This window comes from Bubalus kerabau, chromosome 21 (genome assembly GCF_029407905.1).
Source record: "Bubalus kerabau isolate K-KA32 ecotype Philippines breed swamp buffalo chromosome 21, PCC_UOA_SB_1v2, whole genome shotgun sequence".
In the NCBI taxonomy this organism is placed as follows: domain Eukaryota; kingdom Metazoa; phylum Chordata; class Mammalia; order Artiodactyla; family Bovidae; genus Bubalus; species Bubalus kerabau.
In genome coordinates this window covers 59,130,195-59,146,956 of record NC_073644.1, presented here as the reverse complement: position 1 = coordinate 59,146,956, position 16,762 = coordinate 59,130,195, and the positions used below count along the sequence as shown (strand labels likewise).

At 45.1% G+C, this 16,762-nt stretch overlaps 1 protein-coding gene across 3 annotated transcripts in view; it reads right to left on the bottom strand.

Annotated features, from left to right (window-relative positions):
* Positions 1-15,620, bottom strand: part of WDR7 (WD repeat domain 7) — a 350,409-nt gene extending 334,789 nt beyond the window's left edge. For all 3 annotated transcript variants that reach the window (XM_055559425.1, XM_055559426.1, XM_055559427.1), the window contains exon 1: positions 15,390-15,620. The gene's annotated coding sequence lies outside the window, so the exon portion shown is untranslated. The remainder of the gene's footprint in view (positions 1-15,389) is intronic.
* Positions 15,621-16,762: the final 1,142 nt, after the last annotated feature.

Below are 16,762 nucleotides of genomic sequence, written 5' to 3'. Positions count from 1 at the left end.
GATTCTTTACCGACTGAGCTACCAGGGAAACCCAGGAATACTGGAGTGGGTAGCCTATCCCTTCTCCAGTGGATCTTCCCAACCCAGGAATGGACCCGGGGTCTCCTGCATTGCAGGCAGGTTCTTTACCAGCTGAGCTATCAGGGAAGCGCAATTTGGAGATAAACAGTAAAGCCCAGTCCCCCTCACATCAATTCAGGATAGTCTGGAGGGGTCATTCCATCTTCTTTCTACCCTCCAGGGTCACCTGAGATTCTGTTGGGACTCATTACAGCTCAACTCCTCCCTCTGACCAAACTTGCTTCCTTTCCCCAGGAAACTTCAACCATAAAAATAAGTGTTGAAGCTATTTTTAGTGCAAGAGTCCTCACCATATTGTTCTTACTATTAATAGTTTTACATATTTGAAAATTTCTCTAATTGTTCATGGGTTCATAGAAAGAACTTTAGTGTCCATTAGTCGGGGATTAAACAAATTTATTAGCGAGTCTTACAATAGAACACCGATGCATGATATAAAGAATAATCTCCAAAATATATAGTAAGAGGAAACGGTGCAGTACAGTATATAAAATACACTCCTGTTTGGGGTTCTAAAAGAGGAGCTGTATACATATATACACACACACACATCTATACATATATACATACATACATACACATACAAATATTTACAATAATTCTGTAATGATACCAATTTAAAAAAATAGTAATGATAACTATACCTCTAAAAAGGAAGAGAAATAAGAGGCTGGACTGAGTGGGAATCCTGATTCTCAAGATAAACCCTTTGGTCTTAAGGGTTATTCCCCCCTACCTTTGGGTATTTCACTGTATTCCAAAAGACAGTTTAATAAATAAAATGGCCCACAGATTTCCCTGGTAGTCCAGTGGTTAGGACTCCACGTTTCCACTGCAGGGGACACGGGTTCGATCCCTGGTTCGGGAACCAGGATCCCACAAGCCATGTGCTGTGTGTGTGCTTAGTCGCTCAGTCGTGTCTGACTCTTGTGACCCCATAGACTGTAGCCTGCCAGGCTCCTCTGTCCATGGAATTCTTCGGGCAAAAATACTGGAGTGGGTTGCCATTTCCTTCTCCACCACAAGCCGTGAGGTGGAGCCAAAACAATAAATAAATAAAATAAAACATATGGCCTTGATTCACCAAGTTCTTTAAGATGCCCATACACACACAAACATGAGTTTTCAAAAACATTTAACTATAATAAACATTTGACTTTAGCCTATAACCCGTTCCAGTACTAGTTCTTCTCTGCTGTGAGGGACCTGTTCCAAAACCCATGATTCACGACTCCTGCAATCATGTTTTCACAATATTTTCTACACACTGGTGCAGAACACTCACCATTGTGTGTAATTATTTGTTTATAAATGCACCCATTCCACTAAAAGCTGTGCCCTTCTAGAGTAAAACCAGATCATTCAAGTAAGTCCACCATCTTTGTGATTCAATCACTATCAAGCAAATTGCATCCCACTAGGATATGAGGTGGTTTACCAGCACCCAGAATAGTTATAGACTTTTACTAGTGACTCCCTGGTAGCTCAGTTGGTAAAGAATCTGCCTGCAGGAGACCCAGGTTCAGGAAGACCCCTAGAAAAGGAAATGGCAAACCACCCTAGTATTTTTGCCTGGAAAACTCCATGGACAGAGGAGTCTGGCAGACAACAGTCCACGAGATCGCAAGAGTCAGACAGCACTTAGCAACTAAACCACCACCACTCCTGCTGACCAGCTGGGGCCTCCCTGGTGGCTCAGTCAAGTATTGGCCTGCAGTGGGAGACCCAGGTTCAATCCCTGAGTCAGGAAGATGCCCTGGAGAAGGCAATGGCTACCCGCTCCATCTTGCCTGGACAGTTCCATGGATAGAGGAGTATGTATTTGTTGAATGATACATATTTACCTGTTGAATGAACACATATTTATTGAATGAACAAACAGAGAATCACAATAACTAGCATTTATTATTAAGCTTTCACTGTGTGCCAAGCAAGCTATTTCTGAGGAAGAAATATCTCATCTTTTTAGATTTAGAAGAAGATTTAAATCTAAATCAGCAAAAAATTAAATTAGAAGAAAATTTAAATTAGATTTAAATTCTTCCCGGACTCTTTGAAGGATCTTACTCTCTTAATTTGGAGAAGGAAATGGCAACCCACTCCAGTATTCTTGCCTGGAAAAACCCCATGGACGGAGGAGCCTGGTAGACTACAGACCATGGGGTCGCAGAGTCGGACACGACTGAGCAACTTCACTTCACTTCACTCCCTTAATTACCCTCTCACTGACTACCATTTTATCTGTCTGTCAATTAAATTAGCCTTTGTCCTTCAAACATGTTCTAATCTCACTTTTGACCAAAATACCTTCACTTGTTACCGCCCCCTGCATGTAAATCTGGCAATCTGTCTCTCCCTCCCTCTCACATTCATTCTTTCTCCCATTTTCTCTCTCCTTCTCTCATTGTTAGGACAATCAACACTTTGAAAGCCCCCCGGCCTTTAACGCAGTGTTTCCATTTCCTTACTACCAACTGCCTCACGTAGTATAGATTGTATCTTCAAACAGACTTAAGATCTCCCGCTACACAGAGGTCAACATTTTTGATATGATCCTCCACAGAAGAACCCTCCAGTACTGCAGAGAGAAGCAAGGTCCCAGACGAGAAGTGAAGAAACAGGACGCTTTGACATCCTTAGACTGTGGATTCCTACTTTCCTAACCATCTTACTCAGTCCTTACGTGATATTCAGTCTCCTATAGCTACTCGCTTGACACAGCTGATCACTTGCTAATCCTCGACTCTCCTCTTTCGGGTTTCCAGTACAGTGTACTCTCCGGTTATCTTTTTCCTATTTCTTCAGCTTTCTCCTGCTTAGCTCTGTAAAGGCCTAACAAAGCCTAAGAAAAATTCAAGGCAAAGGGGAAAAATCTTTCATCCCTCTTTTTCACTAGATTTGGAGGGTTTTTTTCTTTTCCTTTCACTCAATGCTTTGTAGGATCTCAGTTCCTCATCAGGGATTGAACCCAGGCCATGGCAATGAAAGCCTGGGATCCTAACGACGCCGCCACCAGGGAACTCCCAAAGGAATATTTATAAATTTGACTGTTCTTTTAATAAAAGGCTTAAGATGAAATCTATTTTCCCCCTTGTGATTCTCCCCAATTTTTTATTATAAAAAATGTTAAATATACAAAAAGTTCAAAAATAGTATAAAGATGACTCAATAAATAAATATTATTTACTAATATTAGCAAATAAACTATTCAAGTTTGACACACCGCACTTGATTGTGATGCCTCCTTGCTCTTTAGTTCTAGAACAAGTCTCACTTCATTTTTCATATTGACCTTCATGCTTCATTCTAACTTTAAAAAACAAAACCAACTGCTTGAAAAATGTTCCACATTTCAGATCTGTCTAATTGTATTTATGATGTCATTTACCATGCATTCATCTGTCTCCTGCTTTTCTTATAAACTGGAAGTCGGATCTGAAGGCATCAGCAGGCTCCTTCATACTGTATCAGTATGTATCAGTGTCCATACTGCGTCTCCAACGGGAGGCATGTGACATCACGCTGTCCCATCGTCGGTGATGCCGCCCATGACCGCCTGACTAAGGCAGCGACTACCGGCTGCCTCCACCGTGACTCTTTCTTCCCTTTAAAACGATGAATAGCCTAGGGAGTGACACTCTGGCAAGACCATCCTGTTCTGCAAAATCTAATGGGATACTGGTATTCCAGATGACTTCTAAAAGCTACAAGCGTCAAGATGATATAGAAAAATCTGGTATCAGGTCAGTGTTCATCTCTCTACACTGCTTTTCTAATGCTCAAATGCTACAGCGAGATACATGTCCAGCCCAGGAACACAGGTGTCTTCATAGGAGAGTTAACGCTGCCTCATTCTGTTTGCTTCCTGTGCCCTAGGCAGGCCCTCTGAGGCCTGCAGACAAAAACAAACTCGAATTCTCTCTCTTGAGAATGGGCACACATGCATGAACAAGAGCAGGCAGGCCGCCACCTACCAACAGGGATGATGAAAAGCAGAGACTACAGGCTAAGTAACTAAACGTACCCGCCACCAAGGCAATGAATGAAGAGAAGATTCTTTAAAGGTTTGTTCAAATTCACAGAACATCCCTACATCATTTGTCAAAAAAATGCGTTCAAGTCAAACTCACGGTGTGATGAACGTAGTAGTCATTCTGATTATGAATTTTCTTTGTGCTTGTTTTGTGCTTTTGTGGTCAATTCACTGAAGACTTAGAAAAACCTGAATCAGATGATGAAGACTGTTTATTGTAACGCAATGAGATGGCTAGATCGTAAAATGCACTGAAGGAATCACTGAGCTGCCTCTTCAGAATTAGAGTCAGTGAGGGACTTCACCTCCTGAATACTAAGCTGGTCGCTAAACTGCCAAGATTATACTTTCTTATTTGAGTGGCAAGAAATCTGCTTCCAGGGAACCTGACACTTCAGAAAGGCTTTGCTAAAGGAAGTTCCAGGATTCTGTTTCAAAAGAACATGTGGAATGAGCAGATGGCAACAGAAGACTCCACTTGTTTCTCATTGCAAAGACAGCCCTGAGCATGTGAGAGCTGGGTTTTGAAGAACTGTAGAGCTATCTGGTCAAAAATACATCCCAATTTTAAAAATGATTCATAGACTTCGAGGCCTATGAATCACGTTTTAAATTTCTGCAGCTATTTATGGTCTTCCCATCATCAAACTGCCTCAGTTTCAAGAGTTACCGATTAGGCCAAAAACAAGCGATGCCCACCAAGCCCCTACATCTTAGGGAAAACAGAGCCCATCTGGTAGAACCGACTTCATCTCCCTCACCTACTAGAATCTCACCACCATCCCCAAGCATTCCTACTTTTTCCCCTCAGAAAGGAAACTGCCATCAAAACCCTGGGCACTGAAGCTTTTCATGGTTTATAAAGTAGAATAACACAGAAGAAGAAACAAATGTGCTTCCCCAACTAGAAGATGAACTGCCACAGTATCCTGGGGATCAGTCAGGTCTGCTGAGTACACATGAAGACTTGAGAGTCACACGGACTACGGGAGACCCCAGCTCCCCCGTTTACTAACTGCGCATGCTCCGTCGCTCAGTCGTGTCCGCCTCTCTGCGACCCCATGGACCGCAGCCCACCAGGCTCCTCTGTCCGTGAAATCCTCTGGGCAAGAATACTGGAATGGGTAGCCATTTCCTTCTCCATTTACTAACTGCAAACCCTGAGGAAACATCGGAATGTCCTCACTTGTAACATCACCCTCCTCCGTATACACAGACAACAGCACAGTGTTCCACCTGCCACACAAATGTTCTTAGAAAGGTCACCCAAACCGCCCCCTTGCCGAGCCCGTCAAGTCCTAATCCTCTTTATTGCCCTACCAGCAGCACTGGTACACTTCATACTTCTCCCTTGAAAGGCTTCTTCGCTTGGCGTCCACGTCTTCACACGCTGCTGCTACCATTGTCTCCAAGGCGTTAGTCTCCACTTTCCCTCATTTTCTGACCTTTAAACGTGGGAATACTCAGAGCGGAGTCCTTGGACTTGTCTCCTCTGGCAACACGCCCTCCCCACTTCCCTCAGTGATCTCCCCAAGCCTCACAATTTTATTTTTAACATAACTTTACTGATGTACGTATGTATTTTTGGCTGTGCTGGGTCTTCATGGCTGCACAGACTTCTTCTCTAGCTGCGTTGAGCAGGGGCTACTCTCCAGTTGCGGTGCGAGGCTTCTCACTGCGGTGTCTTCTCTTGCTACATAGAGCGGGCCCCAGGGTGCTTGGGCTTCAAGAGTTGCGGCTCCCAGGCTCTGGAGCACAGGCTCAGGAGTTGTGGCTCACAGGCTTAGTTGGTCCACGGCATGTGGGATCTTCCCAGACCAGGGCTCGAACCTATGTCTCCTGCATCGGCAGGTGGATTCGTTACCCTTGAGCCACCTGGGAAGCCCCAGCCTCACGACTTGAAACACCAGCTAAGCATTGACAATTCCCCAGTTCCCAGCGAGGGGCTCTCCTCTGACTCCACCCTCACAAACGCAGCTTCCTATTCAGCACTTCCATCTGGATGGCTAATAAGCTTCTCAACTCTGACGAGTTCAAAAGTGAGTCTCTGGTCTTCTTCCCCAAACCTGGCCCTCCCACAGTCTTCCCCGGCTTAGGGGACAGCAAGTCATTCTTTGGAGCTCCTTCACCCACCTCAGATCTCTGCCAAAATGTTGTCTGCTTAGTGAGGCCTTTCCTAACCAATATAAATTGTAAAACCCACCACCCCAACAGTATTTTACTATACTGCTCCAGAGCCCTTACAATCATTTAACATACCAAATGCTTCACTTATTTATTTCTTGTCTGAATCTGTCACTGTAGCATAAATTCCATGAAGGTGATGATTTATGTTTCTTTTGTTCTATACTGTATTCCCAGTGCCTAGAATTTCAGCTACATAGGAGGTACCCAAATATTTACTGAATAAATGAACAAAGTAATGAATGAAGATTCTTGAGAGTCCCTTGGACAGCAAGGAGATCCAACCAGTCCATTCTAAAGGAAATCAGTCCTGAATAATCACTGGAAGGACTGATGCTGAAGCTGAAACTCCAATACCTTGGCCACCTGATGCAAAGAACTGACTCATTAGAAAAGACCCTGATACTGGAAATGATTGAAGGCGGGAGGAGAAGGGGACGACAGAGGATAAGATGGTTGGATGGAATCACCAACTCAAAAGACGTCAGTTGAGTAAGCTCCAGGAGTTGGTGATGGACAGGGAAGCCTGACATGCTGCAGTCCATGGGGTCGCAAAGAGTCGGTCATGACTGAGTGACTGAACTGAACTGAATGAATGAAACGTGTGCCTGGCTTTAAAAAAGTTGTATCCATCAACAAATTAAAATACATCTTGATCTTATATGCTTTGGATTTCCGTTTTTAATAAATGAATTTTTCTACAATAATGTCAACAATTAATACGAATCCCCTTAATCAAATCCCCACTAGCACACTAATTGTAGCTGCAGCTACAGGTTGCACCTATATTCTGGCCTCTTTCCTTTCATCTGTGACACATACACAAAAAGACGCGGCTTAGGACCTAGGCAGCAAATGAACCAACATGGTTTACTTTAAGTTATTGTTACCACACTCACTAAGGTCTACTAAACTTAGTAACTTTAAGTAAAGTTTCTTAAACTTAGTAAACTCGTGCTTTATTAGTGTAAGGTTTTCCTCATTAATGGTGATGTTTATTGTTTGTTCATATTTGAAATGTTTAGAAAAAAGAAGAGCCCTTAAGGAAGACAGCCAAATAAAAAACTTGAATGTGAGAACAGAAGGTAACTGGCACATTCTATCAATCTGTTATCATTGACATATACTAACTACCAACATTCATAAAGAAATAGGTATGTGCAAAACACTAGTAAAATGTCTTCAGGGAGCTTGAGGGGTCATAAGTTACAATTGCTAACTGGATGGGAGACAGTGGTTAAACAACCATGTCTTTCCAGCAGTGTTCCATTCTACAAGAGCCTACAGAATAACTTGCAACACTTCAGAAAGTTTCTCCATCCTGAACTGACCAGTGCTCTAACGTTTCATTGCTCCAACATTTTTTGATGACTACGAACACAAACAACTATCAGTCCAAAGAACCTACATTTTTCATTAAACATCACCAACACACTTTGCAAAAGATGCCCAATTTTACTTAAATTAATTACTGTTTTATGAATTTAGTGTCTATGTTACTTAATACAAAAGAAATTAAAATTTCACTTGGACAGAACTTGCTGAATACAGTCACAGTGTAAGACTTCTTCCAATACTATATTTTGTGCTCTTATCAGCAAAGCAGTTTTAAGTATCAGATACAGATCCAGGTTTCCCAGGTGGCACAGTGGTAAAGAATCCACCTGCCAATGCAAGAGACGAGAGAGATTCAGGTTCGATCCCTGGGTTGGGAAGAGCCCCTGGAGTAGGAAATGGCAAACCACTCCAGTATTCGTGCCTGGAAAATTCCAATGACAGAGAAGCCTGGTGGGCTGCAGTCCATGGGGTCGCAAAAGAGTCAGACACAACTGAGTGCACACAGATCCATACAAAAGCTCTCAGAGGGCTCTGCCCATGATCACTGGCATCCATATATGTAAGACTGAGGACACTGTGTAAAGTGCAGCAATGAAATGGACAAAATGGGATGAGAATCTATAAACCTCACTGACCCCACACTCTAATCATTGAGCTTATCTGTTCCAACAACAAAATAGTTTCAAAAAAAAAAAAAATGTAACAGATAAACCAATAATAAAAATGCTACCGAAGACTTCCCTGGTGGTACATGGGATGAGAATCCTCCTGCCAATGCACAGGGTACAGGTGTGATTACTGGTCCGGGGAGATTCCACATACTGTGGAGCAACTAAGCCCCTTCACCACATCTACTGAGCCTCTGCTCCAGGGTTCGGAGCCACAAAGAATGAACCGCTTGCCGCAACTACGGAGGCCCTCAGGCCCCAGAGCCCGCACTCTGCAATGCAGAGCAAGGAAGACCCAGCACAGCCAAAGATTAAAAGAAAAAAAAAAAGTGCTACCTAGTTCCAGGCCTAACTCTACAAGTACCAAAATTATTTCAAGATTTGTACTACGTATTTTGATCTCTTTCTAGTAAAACAAACACACAAAGGTAAAATATCAATATATGAAATTCAGTAGCGTTTTCCTCTATCAGCAATAATCTACTCTAAATTACTATATATTCACAGTATTTTTTTTAAACTACAAAACTTTTCTTTCTGCTCGGTCATAAATGGAAGACTATGCCATGCTCTTGGATAAGGTGATCTAATGTTATAAAGACATCAATTTTCCCCATAATAGACATACATTCGATGCACAGTAAATCAAAATTCTAAGTGTATTGTTTTTTAGAAACTCTAGCTTCAAAATACATAGAAAAGAATAAAAATCCACAAATAGTCAAGCCAACTTTGAAAATCAAAAAAGAATGGAAAACTTGCCTTATCAGAAATTTAACATCACTAGCCATTTGGGAAACATAAATTAAGATCACAATGAACTATAGAGATAATGCCAAACGCCGGCTAGGATGCAAAGGAACTCCGTCTCTCATACACTGCTGGTGGGAAAGTACGGAAGCAGCTTGAAAGAGGTCTTGGTGGTGACAGGATAGTTCTGTATCTTTTTTTTTTAACTTATTATTTATCTATTTATTTGCCTCTGCCAGGTCTTAGCTGCAGCATGTGGGATCTAGCTCCCTGATCAGGGATCAAACCTGGGCTCCCTGCATTAGGAGTGTGCAGTCTTAGCGACTGGTCCACCAGGAAAGTCCCCTGTACTGTATCTTGACCGCAGTGGTGGTTACAGGAATCTATCCACACAGGTGATAAAATGGCAAAGTACTACATAAGGCACTGTACCAATGTCAATTTCTTGGTTTTACTATTTTACTAGAGTTGTATAAAATATAACCTTGGAAGGAAACTGGGTGGATTTACATGAAATGTAACCAGTGGGGGAAATCAGACCTCTCTGTAGCACTTTTGCAACTTCTTTAATCTATAATTATTTCAACATAAAGCTAAAACAAAATAAATGGAAAGACTTACTTATGTAAGAAAAAAATTCACAAAGCCATAGTACTAAAATAGCGTGATTTTAGAACAAAAGCAAAGAAATGAGCCAAAGGAACAGAATACAGTGTTGAGAGCTTGTATAAGAGGTTAATACACAGTGAGTGTAGCAACACTTATCTATGGTGAAAGGAGAGACCGACACTAGGAAGTCTGACACGCTATATGGAAAATAAACCGGATCTCTATCTTGTGACACGTAAAAAAACACTCCGGATGGATTCGAGACCTATAAATTTAAAGGAAAACTATAAAGTTAGTAGTACATAAAACAGGAGAATAACTTTGTGCCACAGAGTTGCGGAAAGATTTCTTTAATCAAAAACACAAAGCATAGGCAAAAAAATTTTTCATTTTATTATGTCAAACTGAAAATTTCAATGAAGGACATCATAAAATAAAGTTGGAGACAAATGACAGAATAGGAACAGAAACAATATTTAAAGGACTAGAATCGAGGCAATGGGCTCCCCAGGTGGCTCAGTGGTAAAGAATCCACCTGCCAATGCAGGGAAACGTAGGTTTGATCCCTGGTCCAGGGAGATCCCCTGGAGAAGGAAACGGCAACCCACTCCAGGATTCTCATCTGTGAAATCCCATGGCCAGAGTAGTTTGCCGGGCATGTCGCAAAAGAGTAGGACACAATTTAGCAACTAAAACAACAAACAACAATCTAGGAAATACAAGGAGCTTCTGGAGATCAACAAGGAAAAGTGTGAAACCTCAGAATAGAAATGGGTAAAGCATATGCAAAATACATAGCCAATGGGAATCTGCTGTGTGGCTCAGGGAACCCAAACAGGGACCCTGAGACAACCTAGAGGCGTAGGATGGGCAGGGAGATGGGAGGGAGGTTCAAGAGAGAGGGGACATAGGTATACCTGGGGCTGACTCATGCTGTTGAATGGCAGAAACCAATAAAATTCCATAAAGCAATTATTCTTCAATTAAAAAATAAATAAATTTTTAAAAAAAGAAAAAAAAAGATCGGTAAAGGAATGAACAATTTTACAAAAGGAAAAATCCCAGAAGATAAAATGCTCATAAAGAGAGACCCACACTCGTGAGTAATAGTGAAAAGTAATTCAAGATGAGATTCACTTTGTACCCAGAGGTCTGGAGGAAAGCAGGGGGTCGGATAATACTGAGCATCAGCGGGGATACAAGGATACAGAAACTCTCCTGAACTGCCTGCAGGAAGACAGACCATTGCAGCCCGTTCTGGGAACACAGTCTGGCAAACCTTCAATAAAATACACAAGCACCCTATGATCCAGAAGTCGTGTTGCTAGATGGATATCTCAAAGAAAGCATCAGAGACGTCTAAAAGGTATGTTTATCATAATATTGCCTGAGGTGGCAGGAAAATGAAAGCTAGATGGGTGTCCACAAAGAGAAGAGTCAGCGTACTAACTGTCAGTTCAGTTCAGTCGCTCAGTCGTGTCCAACTCTTTGGGACCCCCATGAATTGCAGCACACCAGGCCTCCCTGTCCATCACCAACCCCCGGAGTTTACCCAAACTCATGTCCATCGAGTCGGTGATGCCATCCAGCCATCTCATCCTCTCGTCCCCTTCTCCTCCTGCCCCCAATCCCTCCCAGCGTCAGAGTCTTTTCCAATGAGTCAACTCTTCGCATGAGGTGGCCAAAGTACTGGAGTTTCAGCTTTAGCATCATTCCTTCCAAAGAACACCCAGGACTGATCTCCTTTAGAATGGACTGGTTGGATCTTCTTGCAGTCCAAGGGACTCTCAAGAGTCTTCTCCAACACCACAGTTCAAAAGCATCAATTCTTCGGTGCTCAGCTTTCTTCACAGTCGAACTCTCACATCCATACATGACCACTGGAAAAACCATAGCCTTGACTAGATGGACCTTTGTTGGCAAAGTAATGTCTCTGCTTTTCAATATGTTATCTAGGTTGGTCATAACTTTCCTTCCAAGGAGTAAGCGTCTTTTAATTTCATGGCTGCAATCACCATCTGCAGTGGTTTTGGAGTCCCCCAAAATAAAGTCTGACACTGTTTCCACTGTTTCCCCATCTATTTCCCATGAAGTGATGGGACCGGATGCCATGATCTTCGTTTTCTGAATGTTGAGCTTTAAGCCAACTTTTTCACTCTCCACTTTCACTTTCATCAAGAGGCTTTTAGTTTCTCTTCACTTTCTGCCATAAGGGTGGTGTCATCTGCATATCTGAGGTTATTGATATTTCTCCCGGCAATAAACTGGAGTGGGTTGCCATTTCCTTCTCCAGGGGATCTTCCCGACCCAGGGATTGAACCCAGGTCTCTTGCATTGCAGGCAGATGCTTTAACCTCTGAGCCACCAGGGAAGCCCTAGTATCAACTGTAGGAGATGCAAATTCTGAAATACTCAGAATGCAGCAACTAGAAGCAATAGATGGCAACACAAATAGATCCTTAAATAGTAGATAGTGGGGCTTCCTGGTGGCTCAATGGTAAAAGAATCTGCCTGCCAATGCAGGAGACACCGGTTCCATCCCTGATTCAAGAAGATCCCATGTGCTGTGGAGCAACTAAATCCCTGCAACACAACTACTGAGCTTGTGCTCTAGATCCCACAAGCTCCAACTACTGAAACCCGCAAGCCCTGGACCCACGCTCTGCAACTACAGAAGCCACCGCAGTGAGAGGCCCAAGCACTGAAACTAGAGTAGCACCTCCCCCCACCCCCCACAACTAAAGAAAAGCCTGGGACTTCCCTGGTGGTCCAGTGGTTAAGACTCCGCGCTTCCAATGCAGGGGGCCTGGGTTCCGTTCCTGGTCAGGGAACTAGATCCCACATATTGAAACTAAAAGATCTTGCTCCCAGCAAGGAAGATCCCAAGAGCCCGCAGCTAAGACTCCAGCACAGCCAAATAAATAAATAAAAATAAAATTTTTTTTGAAAAAAGAAAAGCCCACATGCAGAAACCAAGACCTAGCACAGCCAAAAATAAGTGAATAAATAATATTAAAAATAGTACAGAGCAGGAAGAGAAAAAAATTTAATGAGATCATGCACAATATCATCTCTATAAACTTAAAATGTGGGTGCTCAAAACAACATACATTGAAGAACACATACCAACAGAAGGATGCATATCATACATGCTGCAGTGGCTGCCCGGGGGCTGGTGGGCAAGGGAAGGGAGTGGAAACTGGAAATAAAAGGCAAAGAATGGGGGGGGGCGGGGAGGACAGGAGATGTGTAGAGCACCAGTGATGATTGCTGAATTGAAAAAGATTAACTCAACTCTCTGCATCTGAGATCCAAAACAAACCTTAGGACTGACCCGCATAGAGGACACCACTAAGGCTAAATGTCAGCCCAGCTCCCGGTGAGAAGGGCACAACACCCCGCTCACTACCTGCAGAGTCTGCCGCGCTCACCTGCTGCACAGATAAACCAGCCACCTCACTGCCTCTGTTTCAAAACAGAGCTTCTATCTGTTAAAGGAAATCGCAAGATCACACTTAGTCCTTGAGCCAGGCCACGTTTCTACTTCTTGCCTCAGAATATCTGGAGGTAGGGGCTACCTCAGATGTTCAATAACTCACTGCTGCTGCTGCTGCGTCGCTTCAGTCGTGTCTGACTCTGTGCGACCCCATAGACGGCAGCCCACCAGGCTCCCCTGTCCCTGGGATTCTCCAGGCAAGAACACTGGAGTGGGTTGCCATTTCCTTCTCCAATGCATGAAAGTGAAAAGTGAGAACCACCCTAATCAGTGATCTGAGACCTACAGAATTCAGTCTCAACTGAGCCGCCTGTAGGGTGAGTACCCAGGCTGGCCACTAGGGCAAAGGCAGCTGTGACAGCCACTAGAAGGGGTGGTCCTCTACCCACTTGACTGAAGGGACTGCGGGGAACGTTAGAGAGCTGTCGGGCAGTTAACATTCTAGTGCTGGAATATGAATCTTGGTCCCAGGATCTGTGCCTTTTCCCACTTTGCTATACTGTCTAAAATGGCTCTGAGCTAGAATCCTAGTATAAATAAAGGTTGGTATTCCCTTCTATTAAAAAAGAAAAGAAAAGGGTGGGGTGGGGAGGGGGGCTTTCCTAGTAGTGCAGTGGTTAAGAATCCGCTTTGCAATGCAGAGGACACGGGTTCCATCCCTGGTTCGGGAAGATTCCACATGCCTCCGATCAACTAGGCCCGTGTGCCACAACTACTTGTCCCGCGAGGGGCAACTTCTGAAGCCCTCATGCCCTGGAGCCTGTGCTCCACAGCAGGAGAAGCTACTGCGGCGAGAAGCCGGTGCGCTGCAACTAGAGAATAAGCCCCGGGCGCTGCAACTAGAGAAAGCTTGCACCGTAAGGGAGACCCAGCACAGCCAAAAATAAGTTACATAAATAAAATTAAAGAAAAAATGCATGTGTGGAATCTAACATGACACAAATGAACTTATCTTTGCAACGGACTCACAGACATAGAAAACAGGCTTGTGACTGCCAAGGGGGAGGGTGGGTGAAGGAGGCAAGGACTGGGAGTTTGAGATTAGCAAATGCAGACTATTATATATTTGTATTACTGAATCACTGTGCGTACACGTACACCAGGAACTAACACAACATTGTAAATCAACTATGTTTCAATAAAATACTTTAAAAAAAAAAAGGAAAATTAACCAGGCATTTAATACGTGTTTATACTGTTCTGTTTGCCCAATTTGAAGTAACTAAGATGTTATTTTGGATGAAATCAAGGTAACCTTTGATTCTTCATAATACTAAAGGCATTTCAACACTTTATTTTCACTTTTAAGCGGTCCTCCACCTCCATACTGTCACAAATTGCTTATAAAGAAACGAGTGTGTATATTTCAAAACTCAATTTCTCTCATATAACAGGCGATCTTGACATCCTGACTGTAAAGCCCTAAATGATAAACATCTCAAAGAGTCACAGCTTGCCTTTTTTGGCTCATGTCAAATGCTACTGTGAAAGCAAACTGTAGCTCTCACTGAACCCTAAAATCAGATGCATCAACTCCAACGCTTCCTGTGATGCAGCTGCCATAATTTCAAATTCTAGGACCTGAGAAACTGACATAGCAAGTGAATCAAAACACAAAACGGCAGCTTTTGAATCCAAGGCGGGGGGTATGGCTAACTCCAAGCACAGAGCTTCAGAACGCTGGGACCCACTAAGTAAGTGGGCGCTGGGGGCAGATATCCGCTTAGATCGAGTCCTAGGGCAGGGAGACGAGAGCGGGCAGGTGTACTAACAGATGTCTCAGCACCCTAGGCAAGGGCAAACCAAAGAGCATCGGGAAGGGCTGTGTGGACCCCCAAAGCAAGCACATTTCCCAAAAGCCCTGTCAAGAACCACCCACCCGTCAACGTCAAGCATCTCGCTCCGTTTAGATTGCCACTGGGAGTGGAGAGGCAAGGTGGTCCCATCCCAAGAGGAGAGCCAGCGTCGGCAGGAGCGCTGTCACTCACTAGGCCGGGGGGCCCCGAAGACCCCGGGCAGGACACACGCTCCGGGCACTGGCGCCGAGCTGCGGGCCCGAACCTGCGGGCGCCGGCACGGATCAGAGCTTCCAGCGGCGGCGATCGGACGGCGGGCACCGCCGCCAGAGGGAGCGGGGCGGGGACCCTCCGAGCCCCTGGCCCCTGAGCCCCACGGCGGGGGCGCAGCCGCACTGAGACCTCCCCCCGGGAAAGCCCAAGAGCCCCCTCACCTGTCACAGCCTCATCGTGTGCCGGGCTATTTCCCGTCCCTCCGGCCAAGAGGACCAGGCGAGGACGCGTGCGGGCGGGACGCCGGGTGGGCAAACCCGGGCGCGGAAACTTCGGGCTGGAACCCCAGCCCAGCCTCCGCCTCGGTAGCGCGGCTGCGAGGCGCCCGTTGCCGCCTCCACCGCCGCCGCCGCCGCCGCCGCTGCAGCAAATCAGCTGACACCCGCCAACTGCCGTGACGTCCCCTGCAACTGTCGCAAAAAAATGAGGGGGCGGGAAAGGCTTGTCTCCACACACGCCCGGCCTGAGCCGGCACCCGAGAGGCAGGCTGAGTTACCATGGAGACCACCCGGAGGCCGCCATGTCGGCTGAGGGCATGGAGTGCGCGGCCGGCATTTTGGTTAAGGGAAAGCCTCTCTAGGCTCTCTTCTCGCCTCGGATTCCCGCTCTCCACCGCCCGCCTGGAAGGACCAAGATGGAAGGATGGAGGAAATGGCAGGTCTAGGTGTTTGCACCCTGTGACTGGGATGCTGCACGTTTACTCTTCTGCCCACCCCACCCCCAACCGAGACTAGGTCCAGACTCCTGGAAGGTGTTAGCTCTGGAACTTGGTTAGTCTGACCCCGATCTAGGCTGGCCCCTTGACGCCGAGGGCCAAAGGAGGAACCCGGCTGCTTGATCTTTGCAGTATGGAGACCTGTGACATACTTAGACAGTATATCAGTTTTCATATTTAGAATTTTATACCTTTTAAGCTGGAAACTCTTTTTGCACGTTGAGTCACTGTCATCTGTTGTATTTTTGGCTACAGCTATTTGCTTCCTCCTTCCTAGAGGATTTTATGTCCTTACCTCACATTGCCCACCCCATCCCCCAGTGAGGAGGGTGTGTCCTTTCTCCTGATGCAGAGGGATGTCAGTGGACGTGTCCAGGCAGAGCTTGCAAAGCATGGCGCGGTGGGCTCATGCTCTTCCCTCTGCCGGGGAGTGTATTTCCCAGGGTGGGGCTGTTCCTTCAGCTGGATGCTAAACCACGTGGAGCAGAGCTGAAGCAGCTGGCCTGCAGCCATTGACTGTGACATGAATGAGAAATAAATATTTGTTGTAGTATTAATAATAAAAAAAAGGGGGAAGTCTGACCTTGTGCAACAGATGACATTCCTGCCCAGGAGAGGGAAGGCACAGACACCCGTGTGGGCGGCAGACAGTGTGGGACGCAAGTGCTGCTTTCGGAAGGCCGTGGATTCGGATCCTGCTCCTCCACTGCGCACTGTCGGTGTCAAACTGGGGCGTCTTGCTTTTTCCTCTTTATTCTCCTCAAAGTCCCCACATACAAAGTAGACATAACGGCCTCATGGATGTCTAGGTGGTTAAAC